Here is a 16,473-nt window from a genome sequence, read left to right as displayed (position 1 = left end):
CAACAACCAACGTTTATTTACAAGTCATGCTTGGAAAGCTGTTCTAAGGGCAATTATCATGACGAGAAAAAATGGAGTTATTTCCCCTGGTCCGTATTTGAAAGTATGCGTTTGTTTAGATTACTGTGAAAAAAAAGAAATAGTATCACAATTTTAAAAAGATCTGTTCGTCTCAAGAAATCTGGTGTTGCCTAGGAGCTATAACTTTAATCTTGAAAGTTCTTTTTTGATATAGTTCTTATTTTGAAGGGTTTTTTTTATTATCCATATTCATATTACCATGAAATTAATTTAAAATATCTAACAATCATAACTGCTTTCCAACAGTTTAGACAAACTTCCGAGTCATAAGTTTATTTATTTTTGTATTAATTAAAATAACATAGACAATAGAAACTCCCTCTCGAGTTAAGATTTCTAGCTTTGGCTCTGAAGTGCCTATAAAGTCAAAACCTTGATATATCGATGTAAGCCATATACGTCTGCTCTACTTCATGTACTGGGCACTTTAGAATTCAATTACACTCAAATTTACTACAAATTTGGATAATACTGGTGAAGAGAGCAATGATCCTCACCTAGCTTCTTTGGACAAAATAATTTAATATGTTTAATTATCCATATCACAAATATAATTTTTTAAAATAAATGACAACGTTTGTGGATGCAATACACCTACACCTCTGCCACTACAAGCAGTGTTTCTGTTTGTGGCTTAGTGATGGCTGATGGAGTATCGAACGTTGGTCACTGGGGTCCTAGTATTGGATCTTACTGCGCCCGGCCACTCTGATGGGTTGTAGATAATGCAGTACGTGTCAGTGGATAATTATATTTCATACAATCAATTTTTTTTTTTTTAACATATTCACTTAAGGTTTCTAGATGCCAGAAAGCCTTCTAATCTAGTAGTTTCTTTCCTCTGACTTTGGAATTTTTTGTTTTCTGCTTCCCTGACTGTACTATTAGTACTATAGGTTAGTGCAAAAATAATATTTGAACGTCCAAAAGCGACATTATTTTTGCACCAACCTAATAACTTGCAAAAGTTAAAATGTAATGTGAACAAATATCTAGCTACTCAACTCCCCACAATCACCTGTTAAACATGATTCTAAATAGTATCCCCTTACGTCTAAGTGACAATATGCCTTCTTTGGGTTGAAAAATAGTATAAATAAATAAATAAAATAGAAACTAAATGTGCATTAAAACTATGAGATTAATATAGGCACCGCCAAAAATGGCCGCAAAATGAAGTTGTTGTTGTTTTTTAAAACTAAATTACATTTATTAAAATCCATTATTTCTGAGTAACTTTTTTTTTCCAGAAAGATAAAACCCTGAATTTTATCATATAGAAAACAGAATAATGTAAAACTTTTTCTACTATTTTTAATTAAATTTTAAATGTTAAATTTTCCCAAAAAGTTAACAATTGACATTTTTTGTCTTGCACAAAAAACGTACTTAAATATTAAAAAAAAAAGGTTTTTGAAATAATTAATTTATTTATTTATTGTCTAACTAAGATTTAGGATGATTTTCTAAGAGAATATGCAAAAATATTATAATATAAGTACCTGAATTTCAAATAATTCCACTTATTCATATAGGTAACCTGATATTTCGCGTTCATGTAGAGTCGAGATCGACTCTGTTTACGTTTGCGGATTATAAGAAGAAAACTATGGAAGACCAAACAGGCCAAAAAAACTTATTTTTCAGTGACGAAAATTTCAATGTATTATAAAGCTGAGGCTGGCCAGTACCAGATGGGTGACCATTTGTATGAGTTTGGTTTTTAATGTATATGTGTGTGGGGGCCAGACTCCCCAAAATAGGGGGGGGGCAATTTAAAGCAGAATAAAAAAAAATTATTTCAGCGCGTTTGGTCCACCGTAGTCGAAAGGCGGCAAACGTTTTCAAACGGGATCGAAAAAAATGATGCTATTTTTAACACAAAGGGCACAACATTTATCGAATTTTTTTTTTTTATATCAATTATTCAAAGCATGCCCTGTTTAATAATGGTCATGCATTATTCGGCTCGCTAAAAAAAAATTGGTTATTTATTTATCAAAAATTTTAAAATGGCTTTTTTCGTATAAATATTAAATTTTTTTTTTTTTTTGTTTTGCTTAACTTAAATTAATTATTTTACTTAACATATTCACCGAATTTCACACTTCAAAACTCAAAAGCGGGATAATTAAACACAATCGAAGTTCTGATATTCAGACGTCAAAATAAGGTATGCAAACAATTTGTTTTTTTTTTTTTGTTTTTTATCTATAATTCTATCCCTTACAACAACACAATATGTTTTGTTCAGTTTCAGATGATTATTTTAAGCATATTTGTTCCCACTTCAAAACAAGGGGGGGTTTTGTAAGCAAAAAAAAATATATATATAAATATCGTTTATGAAAAATAAGTACACTGTTATAAAGTTCATTCTTCTCCTAATAATCGCTGAAAATTTCGTATTGATCGGATAATTACCTGATTTTTGGTAGATTTTTAAAAAGACGGTCCGTCAAAAAGTACTGACCTGCCCCCCCCCCCCAATTTTGGCGGTGCCTAGATTAATATCATTATTGATATTTTATCTAATGTTTATTTGTTTTTAAGTTACGAATTTTACATAATAATTATAAATTGGATTCTTATGAAAATGTATCTTTGGATATAAACGCCATCTTAAATTTTATTTGTTTTGAATCTGGACCCTAATATCGCCTTGATCTAGAACTCTTTGAATTTTTAAATAAAACTAAGGGGAGGTAACTGTTACTGATTAAACTAGGGTAGTCGTGTTCAAATCAAGTCCTTATTTACTTGCCTTCCCACGAGAGTAGAAACTCATTAAATGAAAATTAAAAATAATTTTAATTATTTCACACAGTAGTTAAACATTAATATACGAAACGATATTTTATACAAGGTTAAGCATTCTCATAACAGCCACAATCAAAGAAATACTTAAATCTGAAAGAATAAAGTTTCCAGAAAATATCTTCTAAGCAAACGAAATTAAATATACAATTTCTAAAAAATATATAATCTATTTGAAATATTTGTCAGTGTAGAAATAGACTAACAACACGCACACAAAACAAACATTTAAAGTCAAAATCTTTCTCTCATGTGTGTGTGTGTGTGTGTGTGTGTGTGTGTGTGTGTGTGTGTGTGTGTGTGTGTGTGTGTGTGTGTGTGTAAATATATACATCAGTCAGAATTAAATTTTATTTTGCCATACATACATACATATACACACATGAAACATGTGTAAGACGTTTATGGAAACGTAAATATGAAATTTGGCCTGTATTTTAATTTTTAAAAAAAAATCATGTTTGTGAATTAACTTAATGATTGAGCGTATTGTTTGTAACAATTTTGACTATTTTATAAAAAATGCATACCTCAAAAAGTATACATTTTTATATTCACTCAAGCGCCACACACATACACACACACACACACATCCCCCAATGGAGCCAAAGTAGACATAACTGGGTTCAAATTTCTTGACCAGTAGTAATTATCACTTTCTGCACTGATTATTGCAAAAGCATAAAACACTAGTGTCTGTAGGTATTAAAATAATTATCAATATTTATAATTATTTACAAGTTCCTTTAAGATTAAAGTTGAGCCCTGTCTTAGAAATAAACAAAAAATGCAATCAACTAGTAATATGTAACATTCACGACTTCTGATTGTTAGAATACTCTCAGGCTGCTTTACTGTTATGCCCGTATTTGACAGGAGTTTAATTCAACTTAATTCATGTGTTAATTGATGCCGGCCCAGAGATAACGTCCTAGTCAATGGAGCAGGAAGTGATAATTACTGCTGGTCAAGAGATTTATCTTTCAAATCTCTTGACCAGCAGTAATTATCACTTCCTGCACTGATGATTGCGAAAGCATGAAACACTAGTGTCTGTAGGTATAAACATAATACATATATTAGCAAAACAGTATCTGTGAATGACTATATATAATCTTCCCCACTTCTTTGATAGAGCACTGTTGTAAATGATCTCCCCTGATAATTACTCAGTGTTATGTGAAGTTCTTTGTAAACGAACAAATTGAGCACTATAAAAGTAGCGGTTAAATTTTTATATAGAAAAAAGGATATTTGAAGATATCGCTTATGAGCGCAGATCCCATAGGCTGGAAGTTAGAACTATCAACTAGATGGTTGCAAGTTCGATCCTTAGCTTGAGATGGATACTAGTCCAACTGCACTGAATAGCTATAATACAGCAAAACAGGGTATCTGTTGATGATACACACACACACTTGTTTCATTATCTCGAACTCCTTAGTGTGGCTAAACGTAGGAAGAATACAAAACCCAGACCCAATGTTTGGTGTTTGGAGCCCTACCAACTGAGCTATCAAATCTGCAACTTATAATGGAAAGTACTCAGCTCTTTTTACCGAACATTATTGCTTTTATACTAAATAGAAAACAATTTCCCCCACTAGAGTGCTCCACTCATAGAAAAGCATATAGTTTGTACATATATTAATTTTGATCTTTTTTATATTCTGTAAGACTGATGTAGACAACAAGAAAGTGGTTGAAAGAGTTTCTAAATAATTTTTTGAACATCAAAAAAATAAATTATATTTAAAAGTTTCATATGCAGAAAAAGAATATCTGAAACTGTAGACGCTTTGAAATAGACTTAACCCTAACTCTATACCTTCTTCAGACATGTAAGAAAAAAATCTCGATAACTCACAGAAAAACAAAATGAAAATGGTAGCATTTGAGCTAAGGAAAAAGAATGCCTGTGTGTTTAAAAAATGTATGTAGAATGAAGAGAATTAAAGAAAAAAAAGTGGACTGTGTGTATATATATCTATAATATAAAGCTGAACGTCTCTGTGTGTGTCTGGTCACGAATAAGCTCCTATATGGTTGACTATTATAGAAAACTGATCACATATAATGATAGATGTATCGAGATACAGGAATGGGTATGTTTGATCTGGCATAATGATGATTCATTAAAATTGTGGGGCCTGGTCCACAAAGTATGGAAATAAAAAATTTAAAATTAAAAAAAACGTTTACAAGTGTTTTTGATATAGATGTACATAATAATACTTTGATAAGTATGTTTTAACTTAAATAGGGATGATATAATAAAATTGTGGGGTTTGCGTTCGCGCCTGGCCTCCATAGAATGGAAATAGGCACAAACTTTAATAAAGACTTTTCATATCTATCTGTGTAAGTATACTTTGATAATTATGTTTCAGTTTGAAGAAATATGGTATAATAAAATTATGGGGTGTTCGTTCGCACCTGACCTCCATAGAATGGAAATATGTCACAAAGTTTAACAAGGTTTTTTAATATAGATCCACAGAATATTGTGATAAGTGTTTCAGTGTGAACAGGTATGGCATAATAAACTATGGGGTTTATCTATTATATTTTTACTTTCATCATATTTTGCTTCAGTTTTGATACCCCCAAATTCGAAGCTATCTCTTTACAACACTTCCTTTTCATAACCTATCATACTTTTATAAATCAGAGTCCATTTTCTGTAGGCTGTTTTTGAACCCAGTCAACGACGGGTACTTTTGCTAGTGTATATATATATATATATATATATATATATATATATATATATATATACACATACTAGATCAAACAGCGATAATTCCTGTTTGTTTCTTAAATCTGCCAAGAAAAAATACCATCAATGCAGTGTAAATGTCAACTGAATTAAAGGAATAAATTATAAGATGATCAACATCATGAAATTTAGAATATAGACTTTGTTTGTCATTTATTTATATGCTCCATAATTACATTGAGCTTCTTAAGGATTGGTATATATAAAAAGGAAATATAATTACTAAAAAATATTTCCACAGAAATGTGTGTGTGTGTGTGTGTGTGTGTGTGTGTATACACACACACACACACACGCTTGCATGTGTTTTCTTTTTGTGAGACTGGAATTAACCAAGATGCAAACCAGTCTCATTTTTATCAACTGAATTGTTTTATGGAGTCACAAATCAATGAGATTCAGTTAGACAATACCATCCTTTTTCTCGGCACATTGTCAAACAGATTTATGAGAAATGAGATCACAAGAATAAATTATTCTCAACAAATAAGCCCATTTTTACAACATTTATTTGTTTAATCACAAAAACATGCGAAAGAAAAATGTGTGCAAGAAAAAAAAAAAAAAATCAAGGATTGTTCAAATATTTTCACATTTTATTGTTCGTTTCTTTTCTGCTTTTTTTTTTTTTTTTAAATAAAACATGAAATAATAGTATCAAATGAAAAAAGAAAAAAAATCCAAATTAAAAAATTGTACCTGAATGATATATTAGAGGATCCAAAAATCTCAATCACAGGATTTGTCGCACTCAAGTTTAAATTTAGATTTTCAGCATTAAATGTGCAGATTGAATGAATGCATCTTAATAGTAGCTTTTTTGAGGAGGCGGTCTTTTTTACAGAAACAGTTGCAGAATTGTTTTTAATAGAAAAAATAAAAAACTCTTTCAAATAATGCCAAAAGTTTCTGTGACCAGTATATAAAATGTGGCCATTTTTTTTTTTTTTTTTTTTTTTTCACAAATCTGGAAGATAGTATTTTATACTTGATATTACGATAAATGCAAAATTTTAACTCGCTTCAAAGTTACGTATTTTAAGCAACGAAAAAGAAAAAAAAAACTTGAATAAAATGAAGTGTTTATAAGTCAGATACTATATACAAACGAGTGACTTGATGACAACTCAAAGCAAGGCAAATACCTTTTTGTTTTACTTCCTTCTCTCGATAAATCACAAGTTTTTTTTTTCTTTTACATTTTCTGACATTTTGATTGTTTATTTATTCAACGCTTATAAAAACTAACGTCAAAAAGCATATCTAAAGGGTAAAAAAATAATTACAAGCATAAGAGAGTAAGTTCTTTGTTTGAAGCAACTTGCCAAAATTATCAGAACATGAAAACAATATATGCTTTTAAAAAAAAAAAAAAAATGCATCTGTTTAACGGTTCTCCGTCCAACAGTCTTTCACATTTACGTTTTATGTGTCCATGCATCTCTGTAATAAAACCTATTCTACCGTTGGTCAAATTTGAAATCATATTTCATCATTAAATGTAAAGACTGAATGGAGACTGTAAGAAGCATCATCATCATCATCATCATCATCAGGACGGGCTCCTTGCCCGGACCAATGTGACTCTTCCTCTCCAGAGTTTCTTGTCTTCCATCAGTTGCCTCAGATCTTCAAGTTCACAGTTGGCATCGTGTGCTATTTGCTGGATGCACGTGGATCTAGGTCGTCCTTTGCTTGCGCGTCCGTGTCGTGGAGTCCATAGCAAGACATCACTCACCAATTCATGCTTGCTCCTCAGACAGTGACTAGCAAATTGTAGGCGTCTCTCCATGATGGTATTAGATATGGCAGGTAGGTTGCCATAAAGTTGCTGCTTCATGGGATGATTTTGCCAAGATATATTTAATACTGTTTGCAGCATATGGGTGAATGTGCCGTCTAGTTTTCTTTCCAATCTTTTGGTGAGTGTCCAAGCTGTAGCACCATAAAGAAAGACAGACTCTACCGCTCCCCTGAAGGACTGCCTTTTCAGCTTATGTAAGAATGGAAATGGAAAAAATTAAAATGGCACTAACCCTGTGCCGGTTTAACCGGCTTCCTCCAAAGGAGGAAGTTCCATGGGAGTATTAAATTCACAAGTGATCTCCAGTCACATGTACATGTATTAGGGGAGATGACGACGTTAGGTTTTTGCAACTCCTGCAGTGAAGGTGTCAACGTCCTACATACAGCATCTGGAATTCCAAAATTGGTCACCCATCTGGTACTGACCAGGCCAACACTGCTTAACTCTGACTCTGGAATCTTTCTATCGAACTCAACTTCATGTAATCTAACAAGAACCGGTGTGATTATGGCATACATTGTACAGTGTAAGAATATCTATTCTTGTTTATTTGAATCAAGCCATTTCCATTTAACTAAAGAGTTTTATACTTATGCAATATTATTTTTCTGAATCCAAAGATGAGAACTGATTATTCGAATCCTTCAGACAACTGTTCTCAACTTCAACATTATCCTCACAATGTTTCAGCTGATGTAACTTCTGATCTTCTCCAGGTATACCTTATCAAACTCTGGAATCTTTCTATCGAACTCAAGAATTTGTACAAAATTTCAAACAAAGCCCTTTATTTTATCTATGTGGATAGCATGCTCTCATTCTGTCAGCCATGTCCGAGTAGATGTCTTAAGTAATTTGCGATTGTATTTTGAGGATTTAACCGCACTGAGGATTAACCTTTAATCTCTAGAAAAGTGTAACTTACAAATGAATTTTACAAAGTACTTTATCCTCTACACCATGGGTCCATGCTGTTCAGCAGTAAGATTACCACGTACGACAAGATACACGTGAAGAAGTTTGGCAGTTAAATCAACCGAAATGTTGTGCAAGTAACACTCAAGATATGCAGAGTAGTGCAAAGAGTATAAATAACATGGATTTATGCAATAGTTAGAATATCACTGAACGAGCTGCAGTTCATGCTTCGGGGATGTGTGGGTGGCCAATGGCAAAAAAAAAAAAAAAAAAAAATTAAAATCTCAATCTGGAAGGGTGAATCACAGCCCCTCCTAAATCCCAATTTCTATCTTTTTTTTGTTTTTAGAGCACGTAGGAAAAAATGTAAATCTACAATATTTTTTTTCATACTGAAAATGGCAACAAATGTTTTAAAGGCGGTAGAAGACAGTCATATTGATGAAACAAACTTTGAATCGTTTGAAGTATGGCAAAATTAACATTTTCAGAGAGGGAGAGGGTGGCAACAAGGTAAGGCACAATGAAGAGAAGAAAAAGATAAAACAATGCGGAGAGGGGATAAAATTAAGCCAAACGAGAAAAATAGCAATTTGCCCTTTTCTTATATAAACGAAATACTGCTAAAAAACAGAGAACTCACACCCCTAAGCCTTACACTGGAAGAGGTAAGAGGTTAATATTTATTACATAAATAATACTAAGAAACCTTTGAATCCTTTAATAAATGCTGAAATGGCAACTTCAAAATATCTAAAAACAATCAAAAACTTACTGTGACGATAAAAATAGAAATAACAACTGAAATTGTGTGCTTAAAATGTTTTCATTTTGTGAGGTGAAACCAGTGATGTGCAGAGGTCAGATTGATACTCAGGAACAACAACTTGATTTTATGCCTCAAAGACTCAAGTAGAATCCTAGTATTGACAAATATATAAAAAGGGAGATAGTTTGAATATGATTGAATGTTTTCTCCCCCAATTAGAATCTCCAGGGCCACTGCGCCATCACACCCTCCCCTCTGAAGGTCACCAAGTGAAATATCCTTTTTGAGGGCCTTTAAATAAAATTTGAAATTGTATAATTTAGTATCCTTAACCTATGTTTTATCTCATTAAAATCCATTATAAACAAATAAATCTCTCATTAGTACAGATGAATTTCTTTTGAAATTTATTAAAAAATTAAGATCAAATTCATAATGCAAACATATTTCAACATTCTTAATCTTCGTTGGATTGATGTAAAATATTAATGCAGAGACTTTATTAGAGTTATCTCCCCCTTCTTATTACACAAACTCTTACAGTGGGTGTGTATGACCAACTTTAAAAATGCTTTCATTTTATCTGAGGTAACTAAAATATAAACTAGTGTTTAAAATAACTGATCAATCCATCAATTTGTGCAATTTTAAATGATTTTCCTCATTTCTGTAACATTCGAAATCTGAGTCATCATAAAATGCAGTTATAAAACAGAAGCCTATTGTATATGATATTTCTTTTAATAGATGAAAATGAAAGAAGTATTTTATGCAGTCAAAAATAAGTATTATGAGAAAACACTGCGAACATTAATGTATACCAAGTTGTTGATAGTTTTGTTCATAGATGTCAATCCTATAAATCTGTGTAGATATAAGAGTACTCAATAACAAGTAGAGCTTTATTTCAGCTAGATTTTGTTTGTATAAATCTCTCTCTCTCCTATTTATCTATACACACACACACACTAGCAAGTGACCTCAGCATTGCCCAGTCGTAAAATATGCATAAATATTATATTTTCATTCATGCAGATTTTTTATTATAGAGCTAATTTTCTATCGATTATTATCCGATATAGAGAAATAATTTTTAAAATTATAACTTTAGCACTATTCGAAGCTCTTTATTTGTTTGATCAAGCACTGTGAAAATATAAATGGCGATTTGATGAGGTCATTTATGGGTACCAATCTTATAGGCTGGAGGTTAGAACTGTCAACTATCAACTAAATGGTTGTAGGTTCATCCCTGGTTAGGGATGGGTGCTAGTCTAGCCACACTGATGAGCTGTGATATAGTGAAATAGTGTCTGTGCATGACTAATATATATATATATATATATATATATATATATATATATATATACTAGAAAAAGTACCCGTCGTTGACTGGGTTCAAAAACAGCCTACAGAAAATGGACTCTGATTTATGAAAGTATGATATGTTATGAAAAGGAAGGGTTGTAAATAGATAGCTTCGAATTTGGGGGTATCAAAACCAAAGCAAAATATGATGAAAGTAAAAATAAAATAGATAAACCCCATAATTTATTATACCATACCTCTTCACACTGAAACACTTATCACAATATTCTGTGGATCTATATTAAAAAAACCTTGTTAAACGTTGTGACATATTTCCATTCTATAGAGGTCAGGTGCGAACGAACACTCCATAATTTTATTATACCATATTTCTTCAAACTGAAGCATAATTATTAAAGTATACTTACACAGATAGATATGAAAAGTCTTTATTAAAGCTTGTGCCTATTTCCATTCTATGGAGGCCAGGTGCAAGCGAAGACCCCACAATTTTATTATACCATCCCTATTTAAGTTAAAACATACTTATCAAAGTATTATTATGTACATCTATATCAAAAACCTTTTCTTTTTTTTTTTCATTTTTAAATTTTTTATTTCCATACTTTGTGGACCAGACGCGAAACAGACACCACAATTTTAATGAATCACCGTTTTGCCAGATCAAACATACCCATTCCTGTGTCTCGATACATCTTCTATCATTATATGTGATCAGTTTTCTGTAATAGTCAACCATATAGGATCCTATTCATGACCAGACACACACACACACACAGACGGTCAGCTTTATATTATATATATATATATATATATATATATATATATATACACACACATACACACACTAGCAGAGCGCTTGGCATTGCCTGGTCATAACATACGTTAAATATGAGATTTTGATTAATGCAAATTTTGTATTTATTATTATACCAGCGAAGGGTACCCGGCGTTGCCTGGGTGTTTGGAGGTGTGTGCGTGTGTGTGTGGGGGGGGGGGTTTAAAAAAAAAAGTAAGTATGAGGATCGAACCCAAACCGTTGAGGCAAAGTTGTGAAAAAAAAAAAAAAACGTGTGACGTTAACCATTGCCCCACCGCGACATGCTTACGGAAACATGTTTGAATTTATTTAATTACTTGGATTTAGCAGATGCTCGTTTTAATGAGTTAATGAAGTCAAGTTTGACTGCGAGATTTCATTTACTGCTGAACGCTTTTTTCCCCTCGCCCCCAAGATGTTATAGGAAAAACACTAACCCACATGCGGCGAGCGACAAATATTGAATATTTATCTTCCCGAAATCGAGCAAATTAAATAGACAGGCAAGCTTCGTTGTTAACAGTGAGATATTACCATTTATATGTGATATAAAAAGTTTTAAAAAGTTGTGAACCGACCGACCGCTTCTCTGAAAGAAGCCTTTTGTAGACACACAGAAAAAGCGAACACACATACATACACACATACATACATTTTCGCTTTTATATTTATAGATTGCACCCAATATATAGTAATGATTTAAGAAGTTAAAAAAAAGACTGTGCCAACACCATGAATCGAAACCAAAAGGTCTGGCTTACAATGTATTTTTGCCTCTACCGTTAATAATTGAGCTATGAAGACATGTTTGCTGCAATGCTAAAAATTAAAACATGAATCAATAGCTACTTCGTTATGCATGCATGATTTTCCTGGGCTAAAACCCAAATATAAAGTTTTCATGGATTCGAATACCTTATATATAAAGTTATATGTCTAAAAAGGAAAAAAAATCAAATAGGATATGAACATTTGCTGATGACACCATGCTCTATAAGAGGCACGAGGGAAAACAAATGAACACATATCTAAGGAAATGGCAGAAACACCAGAGGAAAGCCCCCAATCTGTGGTGGAATGGTGACAAAAATGGATGGTCACATTCAATGCTGCCAAGACTAAGCTTGTTTCCTTCAATAATTACAAGACACATTCTCAACCACTAATAGCTATGGCTAAAGATACATTACCTGAAAGTACTTGTTTCAAACTCCTCGACTTAACGTTCACAGGGAACATGAGTTGGAACAGATACATTGAGAGCATTATCAGGGCCGCTGCGAGGAGAGTGGACTCTCTACTGTGCTAGAAAGTTACTTATGCCTGAAAGTATCCTGTAACTCTACAAGGCACCATTCACCAATGTACGGAGTATTGTTGTTTCTTGCTCCTGGACAGAGTTTAAAAGAGAGTCGGCAACCTGATAGGTCGGAACTGTTATCTAGGCTTCAGCATCCCTCTACCTGTTCTGCAAGTATTTTAAGGGTGGATGCTCCGACAAACTACAAACCCTTGTACCCCTTCAACATAAATACCCCCGACAAGCCCAACAAGCAGCAAAATCCCACACCTACACAGATTCCTAGATGTAAGAACGCTTTCTACTCTAATAGTTTCTTCACCAGAACTGCTAGACTTTGGAACATCCTTCTGAGTTCCTGCTTTCCCAACTGTACTGACATGCAGAAGTTCAAGTGTAATGTGAACAGAAATCTTGCTGCCAAACTTCCTACATAGCATCTCCACAACCTATAGCCTCGATAGTAGCATCAAAGTGGCACTGTACATTGTTTGGGGTGAAAATTGAATTTAAAAAAAAAAAAAAAAAAAAAGAAAATGTAAGTTGCAAAATAATTTTTGTTTGATTTGGTGCAAAATACACATTAAAGAAACCAATAAAAAATATACCAGTTTATTCTTGTAACACTGAATTTGAGTGATTCTTTCATCTTCCTACACAAATATGAAAGTTAAAAATAATTCACTTGTTACCATTTGTGTAAAGTCAAAGGTCATGAATTTCACTAAACAAGTCTGCGATGAACAACGACTAGGTGAAAGCACTTCAGACATATTTTTCCAATATTGGAGATATTTACTCAAAGACAGCATTAAAATGTCAGAATTCCAGACTTGAAGACAATACATTGAAGAATTCTCTTCACAGATAACCAATAAACTAGTGTCCATTTGGATCAATGTAAGAATCCAAGAGCGATAATCAAATTAACGACATCAGTCTAGCATTTTCTCCACTTCAGACTGGTGAACTTGTGAAACACTGTTCCAAACACAATAGTCACAAATTAACAACTTTGAATTGAATGTAAAATGTGTTATGCTTTTTGATTTTCTTAATTATGTCAAAGGCAGCAGGAAGTGAGATGCTGTGTAGTCATGAAGAACTTCTTATCCCAAAGGTCATTTAAGTTTTATATATTCTTAACTTTCTTACATTACTCTAATCTATATAATTATAAAACTGAATCTTGCTTGCTTACATCTTGTCTTCGACGATCGGGCGATTCCATCTTTTATAAAAAGGGATGATAGGTGAATTTATACTATACTAGTCTGGGTGCCCGGCGTAAAGCATGTTTGGAGATGCGTGTTGAGCAAAAAAAATTGTAGTGGGTAGGTAGGCTCGAACCTGTGATGCGAAGGAGGAAAAGATTGAAAAATAAAAACATGACGCATTAGCTGTTGTGCCCATTACCAAACCGGAAGTGACATAGGTTTAAATTAAGGCTAGACAATCGAAAAGAAGCGATCACTTTCGGAAAAAAAAAAAAAAAAAAAAAAAAAAAATCGGGAAAAAAACTGATCTCTCCCTGTAAAAAAGTGCCCAGTTGAAGGTGAAAGAATTAATGTTTTGGGCCAATTTTTTTATATTTGTCGTCCGAAGGGTCAAGCTTCAAAACGATACAAATCTCGTGAAAATCCGTCGCCTTTGTCAAATGTTTTTGCGAGACATGCAGACATACATACATTTAAACAGACAGGTGAAATTTATATTATAGATGTGTGTGTGTGTGTATACAGGTGTGGCTCAGAGGCTAAGGAACGATGGTGGAGAGTTGTAAGTTTTGGTTTTGAGTCTAGCTGATGGCACTCAAGTTATATATATTTAGTTTTGATTTCACTACTACATATTCGGTTTAGTGTATTAAATCGATAGAAAATTATCTCTATAATGATAAATACGTAATCTGCATGAATTAAAATATCATTTAAGCGTATCTTAATGCCGAGCAGCCTGCTAGTATTTCTTGATTGTCTGCAACTAAAAGTTTTCCCTCTTGTTGAGTTTCCATGTTTATAAAATAGATTGGTTAACCAAACAATATTCATGGGATTAATTATTATTATTTACATATATATAATAGCAAAAATTTGAAGTGGATAAAGTAAATTCAGATAACTTTAATCATTACTAACTAGCAGAGCATTACCTCTGTCAACCAAGGGAAAAGTCTCTTAGGCATGCGTCTACAGTGCGATGATGTACAGAAGTGAAACCTGGTCATAGAGAGCCTAAGATATATAGCACGGAGAGAAATGAAATGAGAATGATATATAATAAATGAGAAAGGTGGGAAAGGTCTTAAAGGCAGGCTTAGATCTGATGACCTCAGAGGAAAATTAAATCTGGACAGTATAAGATGTGTGCAGAACAGGGGACTAACGGTATGACTATGTTGAAAGATTGGATGAGAGTTCTTGGGTTAGTGGCGGTAAAACAGTTGAGATAGCGGGTTCAATTCATGGGAGAAGGTAAACGAAAACATGGAAGAAGTGATAAAAATGGATTAAAAAAAAAAAAAAAAAAAAAAAAAAAAAATCAATAAAATTTTTTTAAAAAGATCTGGCCAAAGATAGAAATTTACTTCCAAACTAATCAAGCAGCCACCCAACACATACCAGCATGTAAAATGGGTGTTAAACTGAATGATATTCATTTAAGACCATTCCGTTTATCTTACGACTTGGTATATTCATAAGATTTTGTTTGCTATATTATCCACATTCTTCAGGAGAGAGAGAGTCTCTTTAACAGTAATAGATAACCTTTTGAGAATTCCAAACTGAACTCCATATTTTATCCATTGGAGTAGATTTCCATCATTCAATGCTTTATGCCTTTTTGATATACTAGAAGGCCGCCCAGCATTGCCCAGTCATAAAATACGATTAAATATATTTTGATTAATGCAGATTTTTTATTTACTATTATACTAGCATTTCAGCCCGGCTTTGCCCGGGTGTTTGGAGGTGTGTGTTGAACAAAAAAAAAAAAAAAAAAAAGTGGTAGTAGGAAGGCAGGCTCAAATCCGTACTGCGAAGGAAGAAAAGAATGGGGAAAAAACCTAACGTCTTTGCTGCTACAACCACTGCCAAACTGGAAATGACGTAAGTTTAAATTAAGACTAGACAATCGAAAAGAGGGGATGACTTTCGAAAATATTGGTGAAAAAAGCGACCCCTCCCTGTGGAAAAGTGCTCAGTTGAGGGTGAAGAAATTAATGTTTTTAGCCAATTTTTCGGTATCTGTTATCTGAAGGGTTGCGCTTCAAAACGATACTGATCTTGTAAAAAGTTGTCGCCTCTGTCGAAAGTTTTAGACAGACATGCAAACATACATACATACATACATTTATATATTGGTAGCTCAAATTTTCGACCCAAACAGATTAAAAAGCTTGTCCTATCTCTGAATACCCTTTATGTAAAATTTCACATGTTTAGACCAAAAATTGTCTGAGTAATTTAGTAGAGATCGCAGAGGTTAAACTTTTTTTTTAACTTTGACCCCTATTATGACCCTTAACATTTGTTGTTTTGGGGTCAAATCAAGTTATTAAGTTAGATCCATGTCCAAGGAACATATATCTAAAATTTCAATTGTTTAGACCCAAAATTGGCAGAGGAGTTTGGTAGAGTTCTCAAAGGTCAAATCGTTGAACTTTAACCCCTTAACAGCCAAATTTCTGGCTGAATACGGATTACAAAGATTTTTCCCAAATCTCACTACCCTGTATATCAAATTTCGAGTCTGTAGACTGAAAATTGACAGAGTTATTGTGTAGGGAAATGTACACAGACAAACGCACACACTTTCACTGTTATAGATATATAGATTGGACCCAATATATATG

The 16,473-nt window shown here is 33.0% G+C and overlaps 1 protein-coding gene across 13 annotated transcripts in view; it reads right to left on the bottom strand.

Annotated features, from left to right (window-relative positions):
• The window catches only part of LOC145292164 (uncharacterized), an 801,350-nt gene that overhangs the window by 628,966 nt on the left and 155,911 nt on the right, over window positions 1–16,473 (bottom strand). Inside the window, exon 1 of one of the 13 annotated variants that reach the window (XM_080138359.1) lies at window positions 6,374–6,841. The exons of 10 other annotated variants lie outside the window; for them this stretch is intronic. The gene's annotated coding sequence lies outside the window, so the exon portion shown is untranslated. Of the gene's footprint in view, window positions 1–6,373; window positions 6,842–16,473 lie in introns of those variants that run through there. 2 more of the 13 variants (XM_080138351.1, XM_080138361.1) reach the window with 2 other exon arrangements.

The sequence above is a fragment of the Euprymna scolopes genome, chromosome 13 (assembly GCF_053919585.1).
Source record: "Euprymna scolopes isolate OS-2025 chromosome 13, ASM5391958v1, whole genome shotgun sequence".
NCBI lineage: Eukaryota > Metazoa > Mollusca > Cephalopoda > Sepiida > Sepiolidae > Euprymna > Euprymna scolopes.
The sequence above is the reverse complement of the archived record's forward strand: the minus strand, read 5'-3'. Positions and strand labels throughout refer to the sequence as shown.